The following is an 18,842-nucleotide window of genomic DNA, read 5'->3' on the forward strand; positions in this document are numbered from 1 at the left end:
CCTTTTTTCGCCCAACTCGATTCTCTTTGTGAGTTCTTCGAGCATCCTCATGACGATGGGGTCAGTCCCCGAGCCGTTGTTGCTTGATCTCTCCGGGGTTGGCTCAACACGATGAGCGGTTTCTGGCCCAGCCACGCTCGAAGTTCTTTGTCGACTCTGTAATTGAACGATAGCAATTTGTTGTGCTTACAACATTTCAAAAATCACTTGTAGACTGACTTCTCTTTCTGTCTGAGCATGTGTCCTTTGAATGTCAGGTTGATCCCCTCCGCATACACTTCCTTCGACATCAGTGTCAAAATCGACATGCATGGCAACGTGCGAACCATCATCGATGGGGTTAGGTGCTGGTGCTACCCCGGGGTTTAGCGGTGGCACACCGGTTCCTAAAGCTATTGCATTATTTTATCCATGGGATCCGAGACCGTTGTTTCCATGCATGGGTGCGTTTGCTGAGCTAGACATAATTTAGCCTAAAATTAAAGAATCTTTAATAAGAAAAAGTGTGAAGAATAACGTGTGTTATCAGAAAATTAGCACTAAAATAATCACTATTATCTTTATCCCCACGGTGGGCGCCAAACTGTTTACCTCGAAAAATATGAGTAACAATTAAATATAATTTGTGGTTTTAAAGATATATGATTTATTCCAATACTAATGAATATACAAGCAATATTAGGTTTAAGTGAGAAGGATTAATGAACAAAACTAGAACTTGTTAGAACAATAGGGACCCCGAGCTCGATAATATCGGGGGCCTCGAGGTGGGTCACAGAGCAATAAGGTATGAACAATAAAGTAAAGACAATAAAGCTGAAGAATAATTGTGAGCTCAATAAACGAGTAAAGCAGAGTAGAATGTTCTATTGCAGTGAGTAAGATGATCTTTACAAATGATTGGAGTCCCCCTTATATAGAAGAGGAAAACCCTAATATGGTATATTCCCAATTATTGCAAAGAATTTTATTGGTACATCTGTATAATGATCTAGTACGGACTCGTACTATTTTGTACAAATGTTAACCCATAATTTACGCCCAGGCCCACGTGTCCTTGAGAAATTCCCGCTCTTTCTTAAGTGTCTTCGAGATGGTGCTGCCCTCGATGTAGGTCATGCCAGGCCTTCGATATGCTTCCTCGAGGTGTGTGTCCTTTAGCCGGGTCTGACCCCTACTTCGAGTCGCCCAGACTCCGACTCATAGCCCAATTTAAAACTTCAAAATCGGGCTACTTGACTTTGACTGTATACAACAACCTAAAACTACACCTAAATAAAAGAGAAAGTGTAGATTCTAGATGTAACTATTCTATAGTAATTTGCCTGATTTATAGTTAAAATAGCACGAGCTAGCCAGTTTTCGGACTGGTCATTCAAAAATAGCCAGTGTTTGCCAAGTCATTAAAAAATAGTCACTATTTTGCTGCAACAGAGACCGGTCCAACATAATATACCGGAGTTCAGTGCACCTGTGTATGAACTTCCAGCATATTATGTTGGACCGGTATACTTTGCTGGCTCCAATATAATATACTAGAGTTCCAGTATATTATACTGGAGTTATACTAGAACTCCAATATATTATGATAGAGTATTTTCCGGATTTTGAACAGTGTTTTCGTTCAGATTTATCTTTATATGAAAAGTGGCTAAATTTCGATGACTTTTGAAATTGTGGCTATTTTTGAATGACCACTTGTAAATTTGACTATTTTTGAATTTCTCCCTGATTTATAGATCAGATCCACGAGATGAAAAACTCAATTATACACTGCTTTTGAGTTATTGGACTTATCCACCAAAGACATGCCTTGAAGAAACCCAATTTTGAGCATAAGACTGGAAAAGGGCAAAGTACAACAATAGCCCCTTTTAAGCCCGTAATTTAAAATATATCCACAATTTATAATGTATTTAAAATTGATCAATTCATCCAAACCTCCGGACTAAGTATCCTGAATTTGGAAATTCAGGAATTAGGGTGTGTTTGGTATGAAGGAAAATATTTTTCAATTTTTCCATGTATAAATGTTTTGAAAAATATTTTCGTCATTAACTCATTTTCCTCCATTTGGAGGAAAATGTTTTCCTTATCAAGAGAAGGGAAAATATTTTTCTAAACTCCTTCTCAACCTTCCCCACCCTATTCTCCATTCCCATCAACCCACCCACCCAACCCCAACCCCACCCCATGCCTACCCATCATCCCCACCCTAAATAAAAATATTATTAATACTACTTTCTTTTCATGTTATAGATAGCTTCTTCTTTTTTACATTTCAACAAATGGGTATTTTTTTTTACATGATATAAAAAAGTATTTTTTTTCATTTCAACAAAAAAGGAACTTTCTTTTCATAGAAAAAGTATTTTCTTTCATTTCAACAAAAAAAAAGTATTTTCTTTTCATGATGTAAAAAAGTATTTTTTCTTTTAATTTCAACAAAATGAGTATTTTCTTTATTTTCATGATATAGAAAAAGTATTTTTTTTATTTCAATAAAATGAGTACTTTATTTCATGTTGTAGAAAGAATACTTTCTTTTTCAACCAAAAAAAAGAGTATTTTCTTTTTAGTTATGGAGCACAAATTTTAACGTTATTTTTGCGTAAAAAAGTAAAACAACACATTAGTTCCTTTGGGTTTATGTGAATATTTAGAAAAACAATTAAATTCTTGAAGAAAATAAAGTCCTGAAAATGTTAGGTATTTGGGGGGGAGGGGGAGGGAGGTGAGCAAGGAAACATAGGGACTTGGGGGAATGGGGGGGAGGAGAGTAGCATAAAAAATATTTTTTGTGCTCTAACCAAACACTAGAAAATATTTTTCGGAAAAAGTTTTTCACTCACCTACCAAACAAGGGAAAATAAGTGATAAAACCACTCATTTTTCATGAAAACATTTTCTAGGAAAATATTTCCTCCATACCAAACACGCGCTTAGTGTCCTGAATTTTTGAGCTGCTAATTTAAAATTCAGGACTAAGTGTCCTGAATTTCTGAACTGCTTATTTAAAATTCATGACTTAAAATTAGAACTCCAGGACATAATTTTTGAACTTTAGGACACGGTGTCCTGAAGTTTGAATTTGAGATTTAAACTCTAGGACGTTGTGTCCTGAAGTTTGAGCGAAATTGGCTAATCTTTAAATACATTATAAACTGCGGATATATTTTAAACAACATACTTAAAAGTGGATACCTAGTATTATTTCCACACCGAAAAAGCGGAGGAGCCCAAATGAATATCATGGACAAAGCAAAATGTGAAAATAGCATGGGCTAGCTAGTTTTCGAATTGGTAATACAAAAATAGCTAGTATTTGTAAAGTCAAAGAAAAATAGCCATTATTTTAGCTGAAACACGTGAGGGAGCAGGCTTCTTCAATGTCGGCCCCCACCTTTTGGAAGAATCCTCCAATGGGGACAAGTCGTTATCGAGAGAAATGAGGAGAATGGAGCTCGGGAAGGGTGTGGCTGTCGATGCTGATAGAAGTAGGGCGTCGCAGACGGTACCTGTGCCCACATTCATGTCCGATGCCATATTATCGGGGAGATCTCCTCACATAGAGGGGGTTTATCTAGGATCAGTCTCTGTACGCTCTACCGAGGGCGACGCATCGTCCAACGTTGGAGGCCGTTGTGTCGAGGGTGAAGGCTCAGGCTCAGATGTTGACCCGAAGGAAGTCAATGAGTTTTTAGGTCGTCACACTCATGTGGAGGTCAGAGCGTAGGGGTCTGATCATCACATAGTCATCCCCGGGGACTATAACTTATTGTCGAACTGTGAGCAAGTGGCGTCCATTTTAGCTCCTCTATGTGATTCCCCTGAAATGCTCCGGGCAATGAGTGACGTGGAATTGTCTCAGAACGTCATCGGTATGTCTTTGCGGGTAAGTTCCTTTCTTTTTCTTTTCGTCGTTGGGCTTGTGTGGTGATTGTCGACCTGTATTTCGTTTTTAACTTCTCTTTTTCTTTTGTGCTAGACCCTCATCATGGAGACTGAACGCGAGCGTCGGGAGAAGAGAGGGATAGCCGTATATGGGAAGATGTCATCTAAGTATCAACGGTATCGTGCTAAGCATCGCGCGATGGCTGATATTTATACTCAGACCCTGAATTTTAGTTGTTTCTCGAAGGGCTCAAATAGAGGGAGGACCAATTGGAGCGCAAGGTCGAAGAGTTGAAGGAGCGGGATGAGGAGCTCATGAAGGTTGTCGTCCGTAATAGTGAACTTGAGGCCTCCCTTAAGGCGAAGGAGGACGAGCTTGAGTTGAGCAGGGGGTGATGGCCGAGAATGCCGATTTACAGGCGAGAGTGGCCGATTTGACCGTTGAATTGAGTGCGAAGGCGACGGAGATTGAGGGGCTTAAAGGTGAGCTGGACGTTGGTGCTGATAAGCTGGCGACCGTTATTTATGAAACAGTGTCGTTGGAGGATGTCCTCCGTATTTGTAGGTCGGAGCTGACTGGAGAGAGGGAGGCCTTTAATCTTAAGGTCGTGGGGCTTGAAGGGCGTGTTAAAGAGTTGGAGGGGGAGTTATCTGTATTGAATGGGCAAGTGTCCTCACTGAGAGCGGAGGATGCAACTCAACGTTCTCAACCTTCCACGTCACATGATCCAACCGATCCGGTCGTGCCTCATCGCTTATATGAGTTGTGGGTTCTTGCTGAGGCCCGACTTGACGTGTATAAGGCTTTCTACGCCGAGGGGAGGGAAACTGAGGCAGAGCTTCAAACAGTGCATAACGAAACTCGTGCAGCTCGTGAGGCGTGTGGGTACGACCCTCATACTCCTGATGGAGATGATATCAACTCGGATGAGGCAAACCGTCTTGCTTCGGACTCTTGGTACGAAGAAGCTTACCCTACCGGGGATGATGTGTAATACTGTGTTTTCTTTTTGCTTTGGGGCTTTTGTGGGAGGGGACATGCTTGAGCCCATTTTGTAAGGGTCAGTATAAATTATTTTGATGCAATGTAGGGTTGGTGCTCTTTGTAATTTCTATGGTATCTGAGATACCTGTCGAGTCGATTTATCTTTTGGGTGTGGTTGATTCCTCTTTCTTTTTTTTATGGCCTTGACCATTGGCATGTTGCTCCGTACTTTTGTCTGAGTAGGATCCCATTGTGGTTCGAACGAGGTCGAACCCATATTTTGTCGATGACCTTGGCCATTGGGATGTTGCCTCAAGTTGTCATCGAAGTAGGATCCCATCATGGTTCGAGCGAGGTCGAACCCATGTTTTATCGATGGCCTTGGCCATTGGGATGGTGCTTCGAACTGTCATCGAAGTAGTATCCCGTCGTAGTTCGAACGAGGTCGAACTCATGCTTCGTCGATGGCCTTGGCCATTGGGATATTGCTCTGAACTGTCATCGAAGTAGGATCCCATCGTGGTTCGAACGAGGTCGAACTCATGCTGTAGTCGATGGCCTTGGCCATTGGGATATTGCTTCAAACTGTCATCGAAGTAGTATCCCGTCGTAGTTCGGACGAGGTTGAACTCATGCTTTAGTCGATGGCCTTGACCATTCCATGGAGGTATGATCATATTCCCATAGGAAGGCACATGTCGACTTTATCCATGCAATGAAGATTCGATTATATTCTCGTAAGGAGACACATGCCGGCTTTATTTATGTAATGGAGGTCTAATTATCTATTCTTGTAGGAGTCACATGTTGACTCTGTACATACAATGGAGATTTGATTATCTATATCCATTCCCTTCATTACTCCGTACCGGAGATTATGTCGATGGACGGGGTAATGAACAATACTTCGAACCTCGAGACGTCCCCCTTGTCGCCTCATTAAAAACCTCATCGGGAAAACTCGATTGGAACAAAACCCGGGTAAGGGAAAAATAGTATGACTTAGGTGGCGCCTCCTTTCAGAAGTGGAAGTATTTGAGATGGGCGACATTCAAATTGTTTTGGAGTAGTTTTCCCTCGATTGTTTATAACTGGAATGCTCCTTTATTTGCTATGGCCGTGATTTTGTATGGTCCGTCCCAGTTTGTTCCTAGTTTTCCCTCATTAGGGTCTTTTGCGGCTTGTGTTTTAGCCTTGAGGACATAGTCTCCGATTTTGAGCGGTCGCACTTTGGCTTTTTTGTTGTAATACCTTTCTACTTGTTGCTTCTGGGCCACCATTCTTACGTGGGCCATGTCTCTCCATTCTTCGACTTCATCCAGATCTTGTAGTCTACTTTCGTCATTGCTCGGTCCGCTTTTGTTGGAGTATCTCAAACTAGGCTCTCCGACCTCGAAGTGTATAACTGCGTCAGTCTCGTAGACCAGTGAATATGGCGTCTCTCCTGTGCTGGTTTTTGGCATTGTGCGGTATGCCCATAATACTTTCGGTATTAGTTCAGGCCATAGCCATTTAGCATCCTCAAGCTTCTTTTTCAATATATTCAGTATTACTTTGTTGGAAGATTCGGCTTGACCGTTGTCGGCAGGGTGATATAGCATGGAGAGTATTCGTTTGATGTGCCATTTTTCGAAAAATTTGGTCATTTTCTTTTCGACGAACTGAGGTCCGTTGTCGCAGCTGATTTCTTTAGGGATGCCAAAACAACATTTTATGTTTTTCCATATGAACGCGATGACCTCTTGCTCGCGTATCTGAGTGTATTCACCTACTTCCACCTATTTAGAAAAGTAATCAGTTGAAACCAAAAGGAAACGTACCTTACCTTGTCCTACTGGGAGGGGACCGACTATGTACATCCCTCACTTTATGAATAGCCATGGTGAAGTGACAGAATGAAGGAGTTCCCCTGCTTGATGTATCATAGGGGCGTACTTCTGACACTGTTCATATCTCCTAACATAGTCCGCGGCTTCTTTTTTCATGGTGGGCCAATAGTATTCGGCGCGAATGAGGCATCGAACGAGGGCGCAGTTTCTCGTGTGGGCGCCGCAGTGCCCTTCGTGTACTTCTTCCAGTACTCGCCTTGTTTGATTTGGCCCAAGACATTTGGCTAGGGGGCCGCCGAACATTCTTTTGTAGAGATCACCGTTTACGAGATTGTACCTGGTTGCTTGTACCTGGAGCATTTTGGCTTCTTTTTTATCTTGCGGGAGCGTTCCATCCTGCAAATATGCTACGAGGCGGTTGCGCCAGTCCTTAGTTAGGTTTACAGAATGTACCTCGACGCGGTCTATTGCGGAATGGAGAAGGGTGACCACATTTTCCTTGTTGATATTTTTGGTGGCCGCCGCTAGTTTGGCGAGGCTGTCTGTTTCGATTTTGCACCCTGGATATTTGGTCGAGGTGGCATTCATCGAATTCTGGCAGTAGTTTGTGAATTTACGACTGGTACTTTTGTAGTCTCTGTTCTTTGATTTGGAAATCCAAGTGACTTAGTTCACCACGAGTAGAGAGTCGCTATGGATGATGAGTCCTCGGGCGCCATATTTGAGGGCTAACTTCAAACCTGCAATCACAACTTCATACTCGGCCTCATTGTTAGTCATCTCGGCGTATTGTATGGACTGGCAAATTACTTTGCCTGTAGGGACTTCTAGGACGAGTCACAGTCTCGATCCCGAGGCATTAGAGGCACCATCGATGTAGAGGACCCAGAGGTCAGTATGCGTGGAAGCGCGGAGTGCTTCCTGTTCTACTTCAGGTAATATTTCTGCGCTAAAATCAGCGACGAAATCGGCAAGCTCCTGCAACTTAATGGCATTTCGCGGTTGGTATGTTATGTCGTGCTCGCTTAGTTCTATAGCCCACTTGGTTAGTCTACCCAATAGTTCGGGTTTGTGTAGGATACCTCTTAGGGGGAAGGTTGTCACCACCTTTATGGGGTCACATTGAAAATACGGTCTAAGCTTTCGTGAAGCTACGACTAATGCCAAAACTAGTTTTTCAAGGTGAGGGTACCTTGTTTCGGCATCGATTAAGGTTTTGCTGATATAGTAAAGCGAAGATTGAGTATATTTGTTTTCACGAACCAAGACTGTGCTTACCACAACTTCAGAAACTACTAGATACAAAAGTAGACATTCACTTGGGTCCACCTTGACAAGCAGTGGTGGCGAAGATAAATACGCTTTCAGTTTTCTCAGGGCGTCGATGCATTCTTCATTCCATTGCAGTATATGGTCTTTCCTTAGCACATTGAAGAATTATGACATCTATCTGAGGATCGTGAAATGAACCTCGACAGGGCGGCTATTCGTCCTGTTAATTTTTGCACCTGCTTTTTGCTGGTCAGTATCTCCGGTATTGCATCGATGGCCCTGATCTGATCTGGGTTAACTTCGATACCTCTTTGTGACACTAGGAAACCAAGGAACTTTCTTGAAGTTACGCCGAAGGCACATTTTTCGGGATTCAGTTTCATCCTGTATTGCCTTAATATCTCAAAGGCTTCCTTCAGATAACCAATATGATCCTCTTTCTTTGTCGACTTTACTAGCATGTCGTCGATGTAAACCTCTATGGTCTTACTGAGCTATTCTTTGAACATCTTAGTGTCTAATCTTTGATACGTGGCCCCTGCATTCTTGAGTCCGAACGACATTACCTTATAGTAGTACATTCCTCGGTGAGTGATGAAAGTTCTTTTTTTGATCCTCTTCAGCCATTAGAATTTGGTTATAACCGGAGTAGGCGTCCAAGAAGCTCAGCAGTTTGTGCCCCGCTTTTGCGTCGATGAGCTGGTCGATATGGGGTAACGGAAAGGAGTCCTTTGGGCTTGTTTTGTTCAGATCGGTGAAGTCGACACACATCCGCCATTTCCTGTTCTTCTTTTTTACCATGACTACATTGGCAACCCATTGGGGGTATTTAAACTCTCTGATAGAACCGTTAGCGAGTAATTTATCAACCTCCTCGATGACCGCCTCATTAATAGCGGCATTGAACTTTCTCCTTACTTGCCGTACCGGCGGGTAAAGCGGATCGACATTCAGCCTGTGTGTGGCGATATCCCTTGGGATTCCTGGCATATCTGAGTGGGAAAAGGCAAACAAATCGGAGTTGTTAGTTAAAAACTCACGATATTTACTTGGTTCAGAGAGGTTGTGTCCAACATAAGCCTTTTTTGTGCTAGCGGTGATGTCCAGTTGGATGGGATCGAGATATTCTACGATTGCCTTGCAAGCTTCTACGATGTTAGGATCTTTGATGGCCTCTACTTGTATGTCGGGTTTGGTTCCCGACATGGCTGATTGTTATGCCTCCGCACTTGCCCCTTTTAGTTGTTTGGTGTGTGTGCAATCTTGGGCGATCCGATAGTATTCTTGGTCAGTGTGTGGCTCGCCTCTGATGCTTAATATCCCCCATGGGGTGGGAAATTTGATTACTTAATAGAAACTTGACGGGACAGCTCGCATGTCGTGTATCCATGGGTGTCCTATGATGGCGTTATAGGTTGTTTCCTGATTCATAACATGGAATGTCGTTTCTATGTGACCTCTCTTTCCAGGACGGGTAGCACTATTTCTCCAGATGTTTGCTCCACTACATTATTAAAACCCGTTAATGTTATGCAACGCAGTAGGAGAAGGATGGTGGAACAGTTATTAGGAGGATGGTGGAACAGTACAGAGATAAGAAGAAGGATCTCCACATGGTGTTTATTGATCTGGAGAAAGCGTACGATAAGGTTCCTAGGAAGGTCTTATAGAGCTGCTTAGAGGATAAAGGGGTCCCGAGTAACTATATTAGGGTGATTAAAGACATGTATGATGGAGCTAAGACTCGGGTTAGGACAGTAGGAGGCGACTCTGAACACTTTCCAGTTATTACGGGATTGCACCAAGGGTCTGCGCTCAGCCCATTCCTATTTGCCCTGGTGATGGATGCACTGACTCATCATATTCAAGGGGAGGTTCCATGGTGCATGCTATTTGCTGATGACATTATTCTAATTGACGAGACAAGAGGCGGCGTCAACGAGAGGCTAGAGATTTGGAGACATGCTCTTGAGTCTAAAGGTTTCAAGTTGAGTAGGACGAAGACGGAATACCTCGAGTGCAAATTTGGAGTTGAGCCGACGGAAGCGGGAGTTGAAGTGAGGCTTGACTCTCAAGTCATTCCCAAGAAAGGTAGTTTCAAGTACCTTGGATCGGTTATTCAGGGGATCAGGGAGATTGACGAGGATGTCACACACCGTATAGGGGTGGGGTGGATGAAGTGGAGGTTAGCGTCGGGAGTCTTGTGTGACAAGAAAGTGCCACCGTTACTAAAAGATAAGTTTTATAGAGTAGTGGTTAGGCCTGCCATGTTGTATGGAACTGAATGTTGGCCGGTAAAGAACTCACACACCCAGAAGATGAAAGTAGCAGAGATGAGGATGTTGAGGTGGATGTGCGGGCATACAAGGATGGATAAGATTAGGAATGCAGATATTCGAGAGAAGGTGGGTGTGGCCCCCATGGAGGACAAGATGCGGGAAGTAAGACTCAGATGGTTTGGGCACATTCAGAGGAGGAGCACTGATGCACCGGTGAGGAGGTGTGAGCGACTGGCTGTAGTGGGCACGCGGAGAGGTAGAGGGAGACCTAAGAAGTATTGGGGAGAGGTGATCAGACAGGACATGGCGCGACTTAGGATTACTGAGGACATGGCCCTTGATAGGGAATTATGGAGGTCGAGCATTAAGGTTGTAGGTTAAGGGAGAGTGTGAATATTTCTACAGCACAAGTGAGAGAGACTATCTAGTTAGGGGTTAGACTAGGAATGTCAGTGGTCGTCTATTGATGCAGGGCTTTACCTTCTAGTTGTACTATATAAGCCATCTATTTCGTATTTCGTATTTCGTATCCTGTATTTCATATTTCGTATCTCTTATATATTGTTGTTATTTTAATTACGCATTTTTATGGTACTAATATATCATCTCCTATTGCTTTTTTGAGTCGAGGGTCTCCTGGAAACAGCCTCTCTACCCTTCGGGGTAGGGGTAAGGTCTGCGTACATATTACCCTCCCCAGACCCCACTTGTGGGATTATACTGGGTCGTTGTTGTTGTTGTTGTTATGCAACGCAGTATTATTTTATCCTCGAGCCTCATCTGCATGAGAACTCATGGTGAACAATACATTTGCCGCTTCCGTCATCCACTATTATTCTTTTTACATCGGTATCCATGATGCGTAAATATATAACCAAAGCATCATAGTGAGGGAAAGACAAACCGTCGGTATCTGACTTATCAAAGATGATACTGTCTTCGAGGTCGTTATACCGTTCGTGGGCAACTGTCTGTTTGAGTTTATGTGTGGTGGTGAATTTTCACATGGTTGATTATCGTGCCGGCACCGCTGCCAATGATCATTTGTATGGTACGAGCTAGTGATGGTGGTTTTTGAGGTCATTGAGGTTGATCACGCCCTCAAGCGAAATTGGCCCATCCTCTATCGCTCAGCAGTTCTTTCAGGTATCCTTGGTTTAACATTCTTACTACTTCTTATCGCAGACCTATACAGTCTTCAGTTTTGTGTCCTCTTTCCTGGTGGAATTCACACAGGATGTTTGACCTCCTTGTGCTCGGATCCGACTTCATCTTTTGCGGCCACTGCACCTTCGTGCCGAGCTTTTCCAGTGTGTACACTATTTTTGAAGGAGAAACACAAAAATTATGAGCGGATAACAATGGAGGCATACCTCTTTCGTTTTGGAGGGGTACAGTGTGTCGAAGCGCGACATCTGCATGTCATGGAGGAGGCAGATTGGATGTTCGGATACAAGGCTAGTGCCATTCTCGATTGAAATGTGGCAGTTGATCCCTTTGCCCATCTTTGTGATGATCTCTCCTTTTCTCGGTCTGGACTGATGTTAACCACTGAAGCGGGCCATTCAGGTCATCCTCGTCTACCTTCACTTCGGCGCAATAGGCATTTTGGATCTCTTCCTATATGGTAGGGGTTACTTCATGAGTCTACTGAGTAGCTTTTTGGTTGCTTTTGACCCGTTTCTGCTTAGCCCATTTTGAAAGGCTGCTACTAACATCCCTTCTGACACGTTCGGTAGGCTCATACTTACCTTGTTGAATCGGGCAAGGAAATCCCAAAGTCCCTCGCCCATCATTTGCCTGACGACGAAGATATCATTGACCCTAGCCTCGGGCCTTTTTCGCTTCCACGTGAGCGGTGACAAACTTATCTGCCATTTCTTCGAACATTGATATCGATCGTGCTGGTAGTTGGGAATACTATGTCAATGCTCCCCCTGTCAGAGTTTCGCCAAACTTTTTCAGCAGCACAGACAGTACATGTTCTTTTGATAGATCGTTACCTTTTACTGTGGTAACGTAATAGATTAAGTGATCCTCCGGGTCCATGGTGCCATCATATATTTTCAAATATTGTGGCATTTTGAAGGTATTTGGAGTAGAATGGGGAGTTGTCCCTTCGCTGAATGGTTGTTCGATGAATCAGCCCATATCACATTTTGGTAACAACTTCGGAGCCCCTGGTATTATATCAACCCTCTCCTGATGTTCCTTCATGTGGTCGCGGAGTGTTTTGTTCTCATTTTCCGTAACTTCTATTTTCTTTAAGATGGTCGTAAGTGCATCACTGCCTGTATCAGCAACAGTACGAGTGTTACCCGTTCGCGTAGTGCCTGGCTCATCGGCGACAACTGCGATTTCTGCGGGTAATGTGTCTTCGATATCTCCCTGAACGGGTTTCTCCAGCATGCTGCTCAAGGTGTTTGTTAGCCATTCTTCTAATAGCTTTTTCACGGGCGGTGGTGCTTCTCCTGCTGCAGATGGTGAGGTTTCTCTCTCGCGTGAGACTGTTAGACCTTCGCACGGAGGAGGTGAGATTTCTCCTTCAGGTGTAGCATTTGGTGTTGCATTTTTGTTATCTTCCTCACTGGCATCATTGAGGGAATTCAGAAGGTTGTTCGTGACACCTATTATTACCGTTAGCCTTGCTTCTCCCTTTCCTGCCATTGTTGGCCTTTGTGGAACTAAAGAGAGGTGGTTATTTCTTTCAAGAATCTAGATGAAAACTACAATTTCAGCTATAGAAATTCCCACAGACGGATCCAGCCAAATTGTTTGACTCAAAAGATATTGAAACCTTTTTGAACACATCAATCAAAGATGAAGGGGTAAATCTTACCTGAGAATAATAATCTCTCGAAAGAATGATAGATAAAGAGAAGACGGATCACAAGACTTCTTTTTCGATCTACTTTTCTCCCAACCTTTTTGAAATCTTTTCATTCATAAATGGTAATGTAGCCAACATTCAGAATTTTCCCCTTTACAAGGTTATTGTCCCTTATATAAATAAAGAGCGAGACTCTTCTAAGTAGTAAAAGACAAATTACAAAATGTCCCCTAATGGGCCTACATTATTACAAGGGTCATCCAGTCTCTTGTTTGTCTTAAGGTCATCTCCCTCAGGACATCGATTCAAGGAAACCCCGTCAATCGTCGTGCTCGTCGTCGGTCGTGGTTGGTCAAATTTAGACCCATACATATATAACCACTCAGGGGCAGATCTAGTAAGGCCTGAGGGAGTGGTACGCCACCAGAAAGCTTCAGTCGAAACTGTTAGATTGTATGGATCTACCAAATCATAGAGTACCTCGTCCTCTACAAGATTCTGCTGAGAGAACTTAGTAAAGCAGTAAGTAAATGAGACAGAGGATTTTTACGTGGAAAAATCCCACACAAGGGGATCAAAAAACCACGACCTACCTTGTAGACTGTTAACTTCACTAACTTGTAATCTTACCTATTACAAGCCACTTTACAATACTTCCTATTGCAAAGAATTTACTCAACTAACTTATGGTACCTTTACCACAAGCCACTTTGTGACTATCCTAGTTACAAAGGCTTTTTCTAACTTGTGATGCTATCACCACAAGCCCCTTTGCAATTCTACGATTACAAAGACTTTTTCTTATGACTAAATCTAGTCACAACATAAACTCAACGAGTTTACGGATTTACAAAAGGATTCCTAACCAGTATGCTTCTAGATAAGCGATTTAGGAGATATGGTAAGTACAATAACAAGGTTACAACTCAACTAGGATAACACGCATCAATCTTTTAGGATCTGGTCCGTAGTGGCGTTCAACCTTGTTCTTCAAGCTTGAGAGGATGATTTTTCTATTTTTTTTTTTGCAAGAAGCTTGAATGAGAAACAGAAACCTTCCACTGATGCTTTTGTATAAAGCACATTTGGTACATCTTGATCACATGACTTGAAATGTGAGTACTTTGTTTGGTTAGAGAGTGAGTGGGCTGACAGTGTGGTACAGTACGGCAGAAATAGTGCCGTTGGTCACTTCATTTCCAGCTGTGTCCAAATGACTTTGTACTGCTATGAGGAAACCACAAAATCATCAGGTCCTTGTTTGGTTCCTAGTTCCTGAAGCTGTAGCAATTCATCTTTAGCTGAAATCTGTTAACGCTTGTAGTAATCCAAGCAGGTCAGGTTCCCTATCTGGTTCTTAGCCATAAGTTTGTTAGATCATCAAAACATCAGGCAAGAGAATTTAAGATCTATCAATTCCCCTTTTCTGATGATGACAAACTTCAACAATTATAAATCAGAATTGGGGCAGTAGAAACTAAACAACCAGTTTCAAAGAGTTCTCCCTAAGACTATGCATTGTCTTAAAGAATAATAGAGCATATGAACCAGTTCCCCATTGTGTAATTTTCCCCTTTTGGCATCATTAAAAAGAACAACAACACAAAGAAGTCCAGCTAAGCTAACTCATGCCATATATGTGCACACAGTCATAAGAAAGAATAGAACACAGAAGGACAGTACGAGACATAAGAAAAAGGTTTCATAGTAATAATTTTTAATATGCCTCGTCCTTTGAAAAAAGGAAGAGGCTACATTGGACTTGTTCATAGGAGCAGTAGTAGTAGTACACCCAACCATAAAAAAAGCAACAAAAAACATCCACCAACCATCAACAAAGAGACACAGAAGAAGAAACATATCCAGAAAACTGGTCACTGAAGGGGTTCTTAGGGGGAACTAGGAGGAAAAGGCTTGGAAGTTGCAGCAAGTGTCTGGAGAACAAGGTCTATTCGGGCGTTTCCCAACTTTTGCTCGTTGAGCAGTTTAGCCTTCAGGTTCTCTACTTGCACCCTGAGATCAACATTTCCTTGGGTCAAATGTATCATTTCATCATTTGACATGGGAACTGCTCGGGTTTGTTGACCTTCCAGGATAGCATTCTTGGCCTTCAATCGACGTATTTCCTCAGCTGCACTACTTTGGGCATTGATGAGTTGAGACAAGATGAAGTACTTCCTACACCCCCATACTTCTCAATACACTTGCACTCTTCCAAGGTTGTCTGAGAGAATGTCTGCTTACGGGTCCCCACTTTACCTGTTCCCAGTGGAACCTCAAAGAATTTGAACATCTAAGTGAGAAAGAATCCATAGGGAAGCCCGTGATTACCATCCTTGAAATTGGCCACCTTCTGCATATGTTCAATCATTATGGCAGGAAGACTCACAGGGTTGAAACCGTCCAGTTGCTCCATTAGGTATAGATCAGATTTTGAAGTTACAGACCTCTTTTCTGCACGAGGCAACAGGACTTTGTTAACCAGATCAAATAGTAGCTGGTAGACAGGAAGTAGTGCTTTCTTATGGATCTAGTCCCCTTTCTGATTAAAATTATCTTTCACCACTGCATTTCTGAAGTTGTACTAACATACATCTCGTACACTCGACAACCCAACTGTAGGAACTTGCAAAATTTCTCCAAGCAATTTCACGTCAAAGACATTGTCCACCCCATTGACCAACTCACGAACATGGTCAGTATCGACTGGAAAAAGACTAGCGAAGAAACTCTGTACCTCCTCCTCATACACTTTAGGGGCATCAATGTAGAATAGATGCATCCATTTTTGAAACTCCACCATTTCCAAAATTTGGCGTATTCCGACCATCTTTGAGATTGTTGGGTCAAACGTACGACCTAGCAGAACTTTTTGATGTCTTAGGCGCTCAGAGCCAAGGCAGACCTCACTTCTTGCTTTCTTTCCAGAACTAGGTTCTTCAACTGTTTCAGACTTGCATTTCCTATGCTTTTCTCCACTGACTTTGCCTTTCCCCTTGGACTTGACAAGAATATCCTCATTACTCACTGCCTCCTTCAACTTGGACTTAGAAGTAGACCCTTTCTCCATAGAAACAGAATCATCTTTTTTCGAGGACCGCCTTACAAGGGAACCTGGTTCCCCAGGAGTTCTATCTTCCACCTCCACTACAGGAATATCTTCATCACTTACAGGTACACCATCCTTCACCAACTTTCTTCTTTTCTTCTTACTACTTTTCTTGCTCTTTTGGAGTGCAGAGTCATAGGCCACTTTGACTTGAAGTCTGGTAGTATGCCTCTTATTTTCAGACTCAGGGGTGGAGACAACCATTCGCTTACTTATGAATGCATCAAGGGCCACGTTGTCTAGGTCTTCTTCATCACTAGATCGCATATCTGGTGCTTGAATTCCCACGGGCACAGCATCGAATGCAGGAACATCACTGTCCTGGGGATGAGAGTCCTGACCTGGGTCCTCCGGAGAGGGATCAGGTTCCTCATGTGATGCCCCAGTAGTGTATACTACCGCATGCCCATCAACAGCCATAATGTCCCCTTCTACCCTCACACTTTGTGACTCATGTTTTTGGGAAATAACTTCATGCAATACCCCATCAGCGGATACCACAAACACCGTCTTTTCTTCTTCAACTGGTGCTTCCACAACCATGGAGTCGTCGGCAACGATGGCGGAGCCTTTTGTGAACTCAGTATTTTGACCTTGTTCTCCTCTTAGGGTTTGACTGGTGTGAGGAACAGACGACGGAGAGAGCAGAACAGTAATTTCAAGGGTTTCTGAGTTGGGAAGAGATTAGGAAACTAGGGAAGGTGTGACTGTAGCACTAGGAGTGATAGAGGGTAAAAAAGACTCAGTGAAGGCGAGAGGTTCCATAGATGGGTCAGACGTGGTTATAGTTGAGGTAGAGAGATAGGAAGTTTTCTCAGCCATTGGAAGGGGTGATATGATGAGCCTTTCCTTTTGGGTGAATCTAGAATAGGGCCTATGGTTAAGAAGGACAGAAGATAGGGGTTTTTACACGGAGAGGATAATTATGAAGGGAGAAGAATAGGCACCTATTCTAAAACGATGGTTGGGCGTGGAGAATTGTGATGTTTCAGAGGGAGATGGAACATTTTGAATTGAAGGGATGTGACAGCCGGATCTGAAAAGTGATGACATTGCAGTTGTATTTTGTACCTTTTAAGATGTGTATTAAAGGATGCACAGAACTACTAACCTTTAGTATAAGAACCTGGTTCTTGAAAAAATATTTTCTTCAAGCCCTTTTTGAAAAGAATTAATCATCTTTTATCAGTCATGTACTGCATCTACTGCTTCTATGCTTATCATGCGTGTCTACTTGAAACGGTATTGAAGTGAGTTAGACAGGGCCAAAAAACACTTTGAACTAATTATATCTTAAGAATACGAGCCAGCTAAAAAGGAATCAGGTTCTTAATTTGGATTCAACATTCCCTCCTTTACGCTGTTTCTTTCAAACTATTCCCTACTCAATGCCTTGGTGAGAATGTCTACAATTTGATCTTCTGTGCTGCAGAACTTCATGCATATCAACCCTTTCTCCATATTATCTCTCAGAAAATGATGCCTCACATCAATATGTTTGGTCATTTTATGTTGAACTGGATTCTTTGCCATATTGAGTGCACTGGTGTTGTCACATAGGAGAGGCACACTCTCAGTGAGAACTCTAAAATCCTCCAGCTGCTGTTTGATCCACAGAAGTTGAGCATAGCAGGATGTTGCAGCTACATATTTAGCTTCAGCTGTTGAAAGAGCCACTGAATTTTGTTTCCTTGTCCCCCAAGAGATAAGACATGATCCTAAGAAGTGAGCCATCCCATATGTGCTTTTTCTATCCATAAGATAACCTGCATAGCTTGCGTCAGCATACCCAATCAGATTAAAACTGTCACCTGATGGATAATATAGTACCAGGTCCTGTGTGCCTTTGAGATATCTCAGCATTCTTTTAGCAGCCTTGAAGTGAGATTCCTTGCGATTTGATTCAAACCTCGTACACAGCCCCACGCTGAAGACAATATCAGGTCGACTGGCAGTGAGATAGAGGAGAGACCCAATGATGCCTCTATACATTGTTTGATTCATAGGAGGTCCAGTTTCATCCATGTCCAGTTGAGTGGCAGTTGCAATAGGAGTGTCTATTACTTTTGATGCTTCCATGTCAAACCTCTTTAAGAGTTCCCTAATGTATTTTTGCTGACAAATGGAAGTACCCTTTGGGGACTGTTTTACTTGAAGACCTAGGAAGAAGTTTAATTCCCCCATCATGCTCATTTCAAATTTGCTTCCCATAAGTTTTGCGAATTATTCACACAGAGAGTCAGTTGTTGCTCCGAAAATGATTTCATCAACATAAACCTGAACAATGAGCAGGTTCCTTCCTCGTTTCTTTAGGAAAAGAGTGTTGTCAATATTCGCTCTTTTAAACCCATTTTCTAAGAGAAATTTTGACAATCTTTCATACCACGCTCGAGGAGCCTACTTTAACCCATACAGAGCTTTGTCCAATTTGAACACATATTCAGGGTGCTCATGACATTCAAACCCAGGGGGTTGCTTCACATAGATTTCTTCCTTAAGCAGTCCATTCAAAAATGCACTTTTGACATACATTTGGAACAAAGTAAATTTCATATGAGAAGCAAAGGCGATCAGAATTCTGATGGCTTCCATGCGAGCCACTGGATCAAATGTGTCATCATAGTCAATCCTTTCCTCCTGATTA

The sequence above is a fragment of the Nicotiana tabacum genome, chromosome 21, assembly GCF_000715075.1.
Source record: "Nicotiana tabacum cultivar K326 chromosome 21, ASM71507v2, whole genome shotgun sequence".
Classification (NCBI taxonomy): domain Eukaryota; kingdom Viridiplantae; phylum Streptophyta; class Magnoliopsida; order Solanales; family Solanaceae; genus Nicotiana; species Nicotiana tabacum.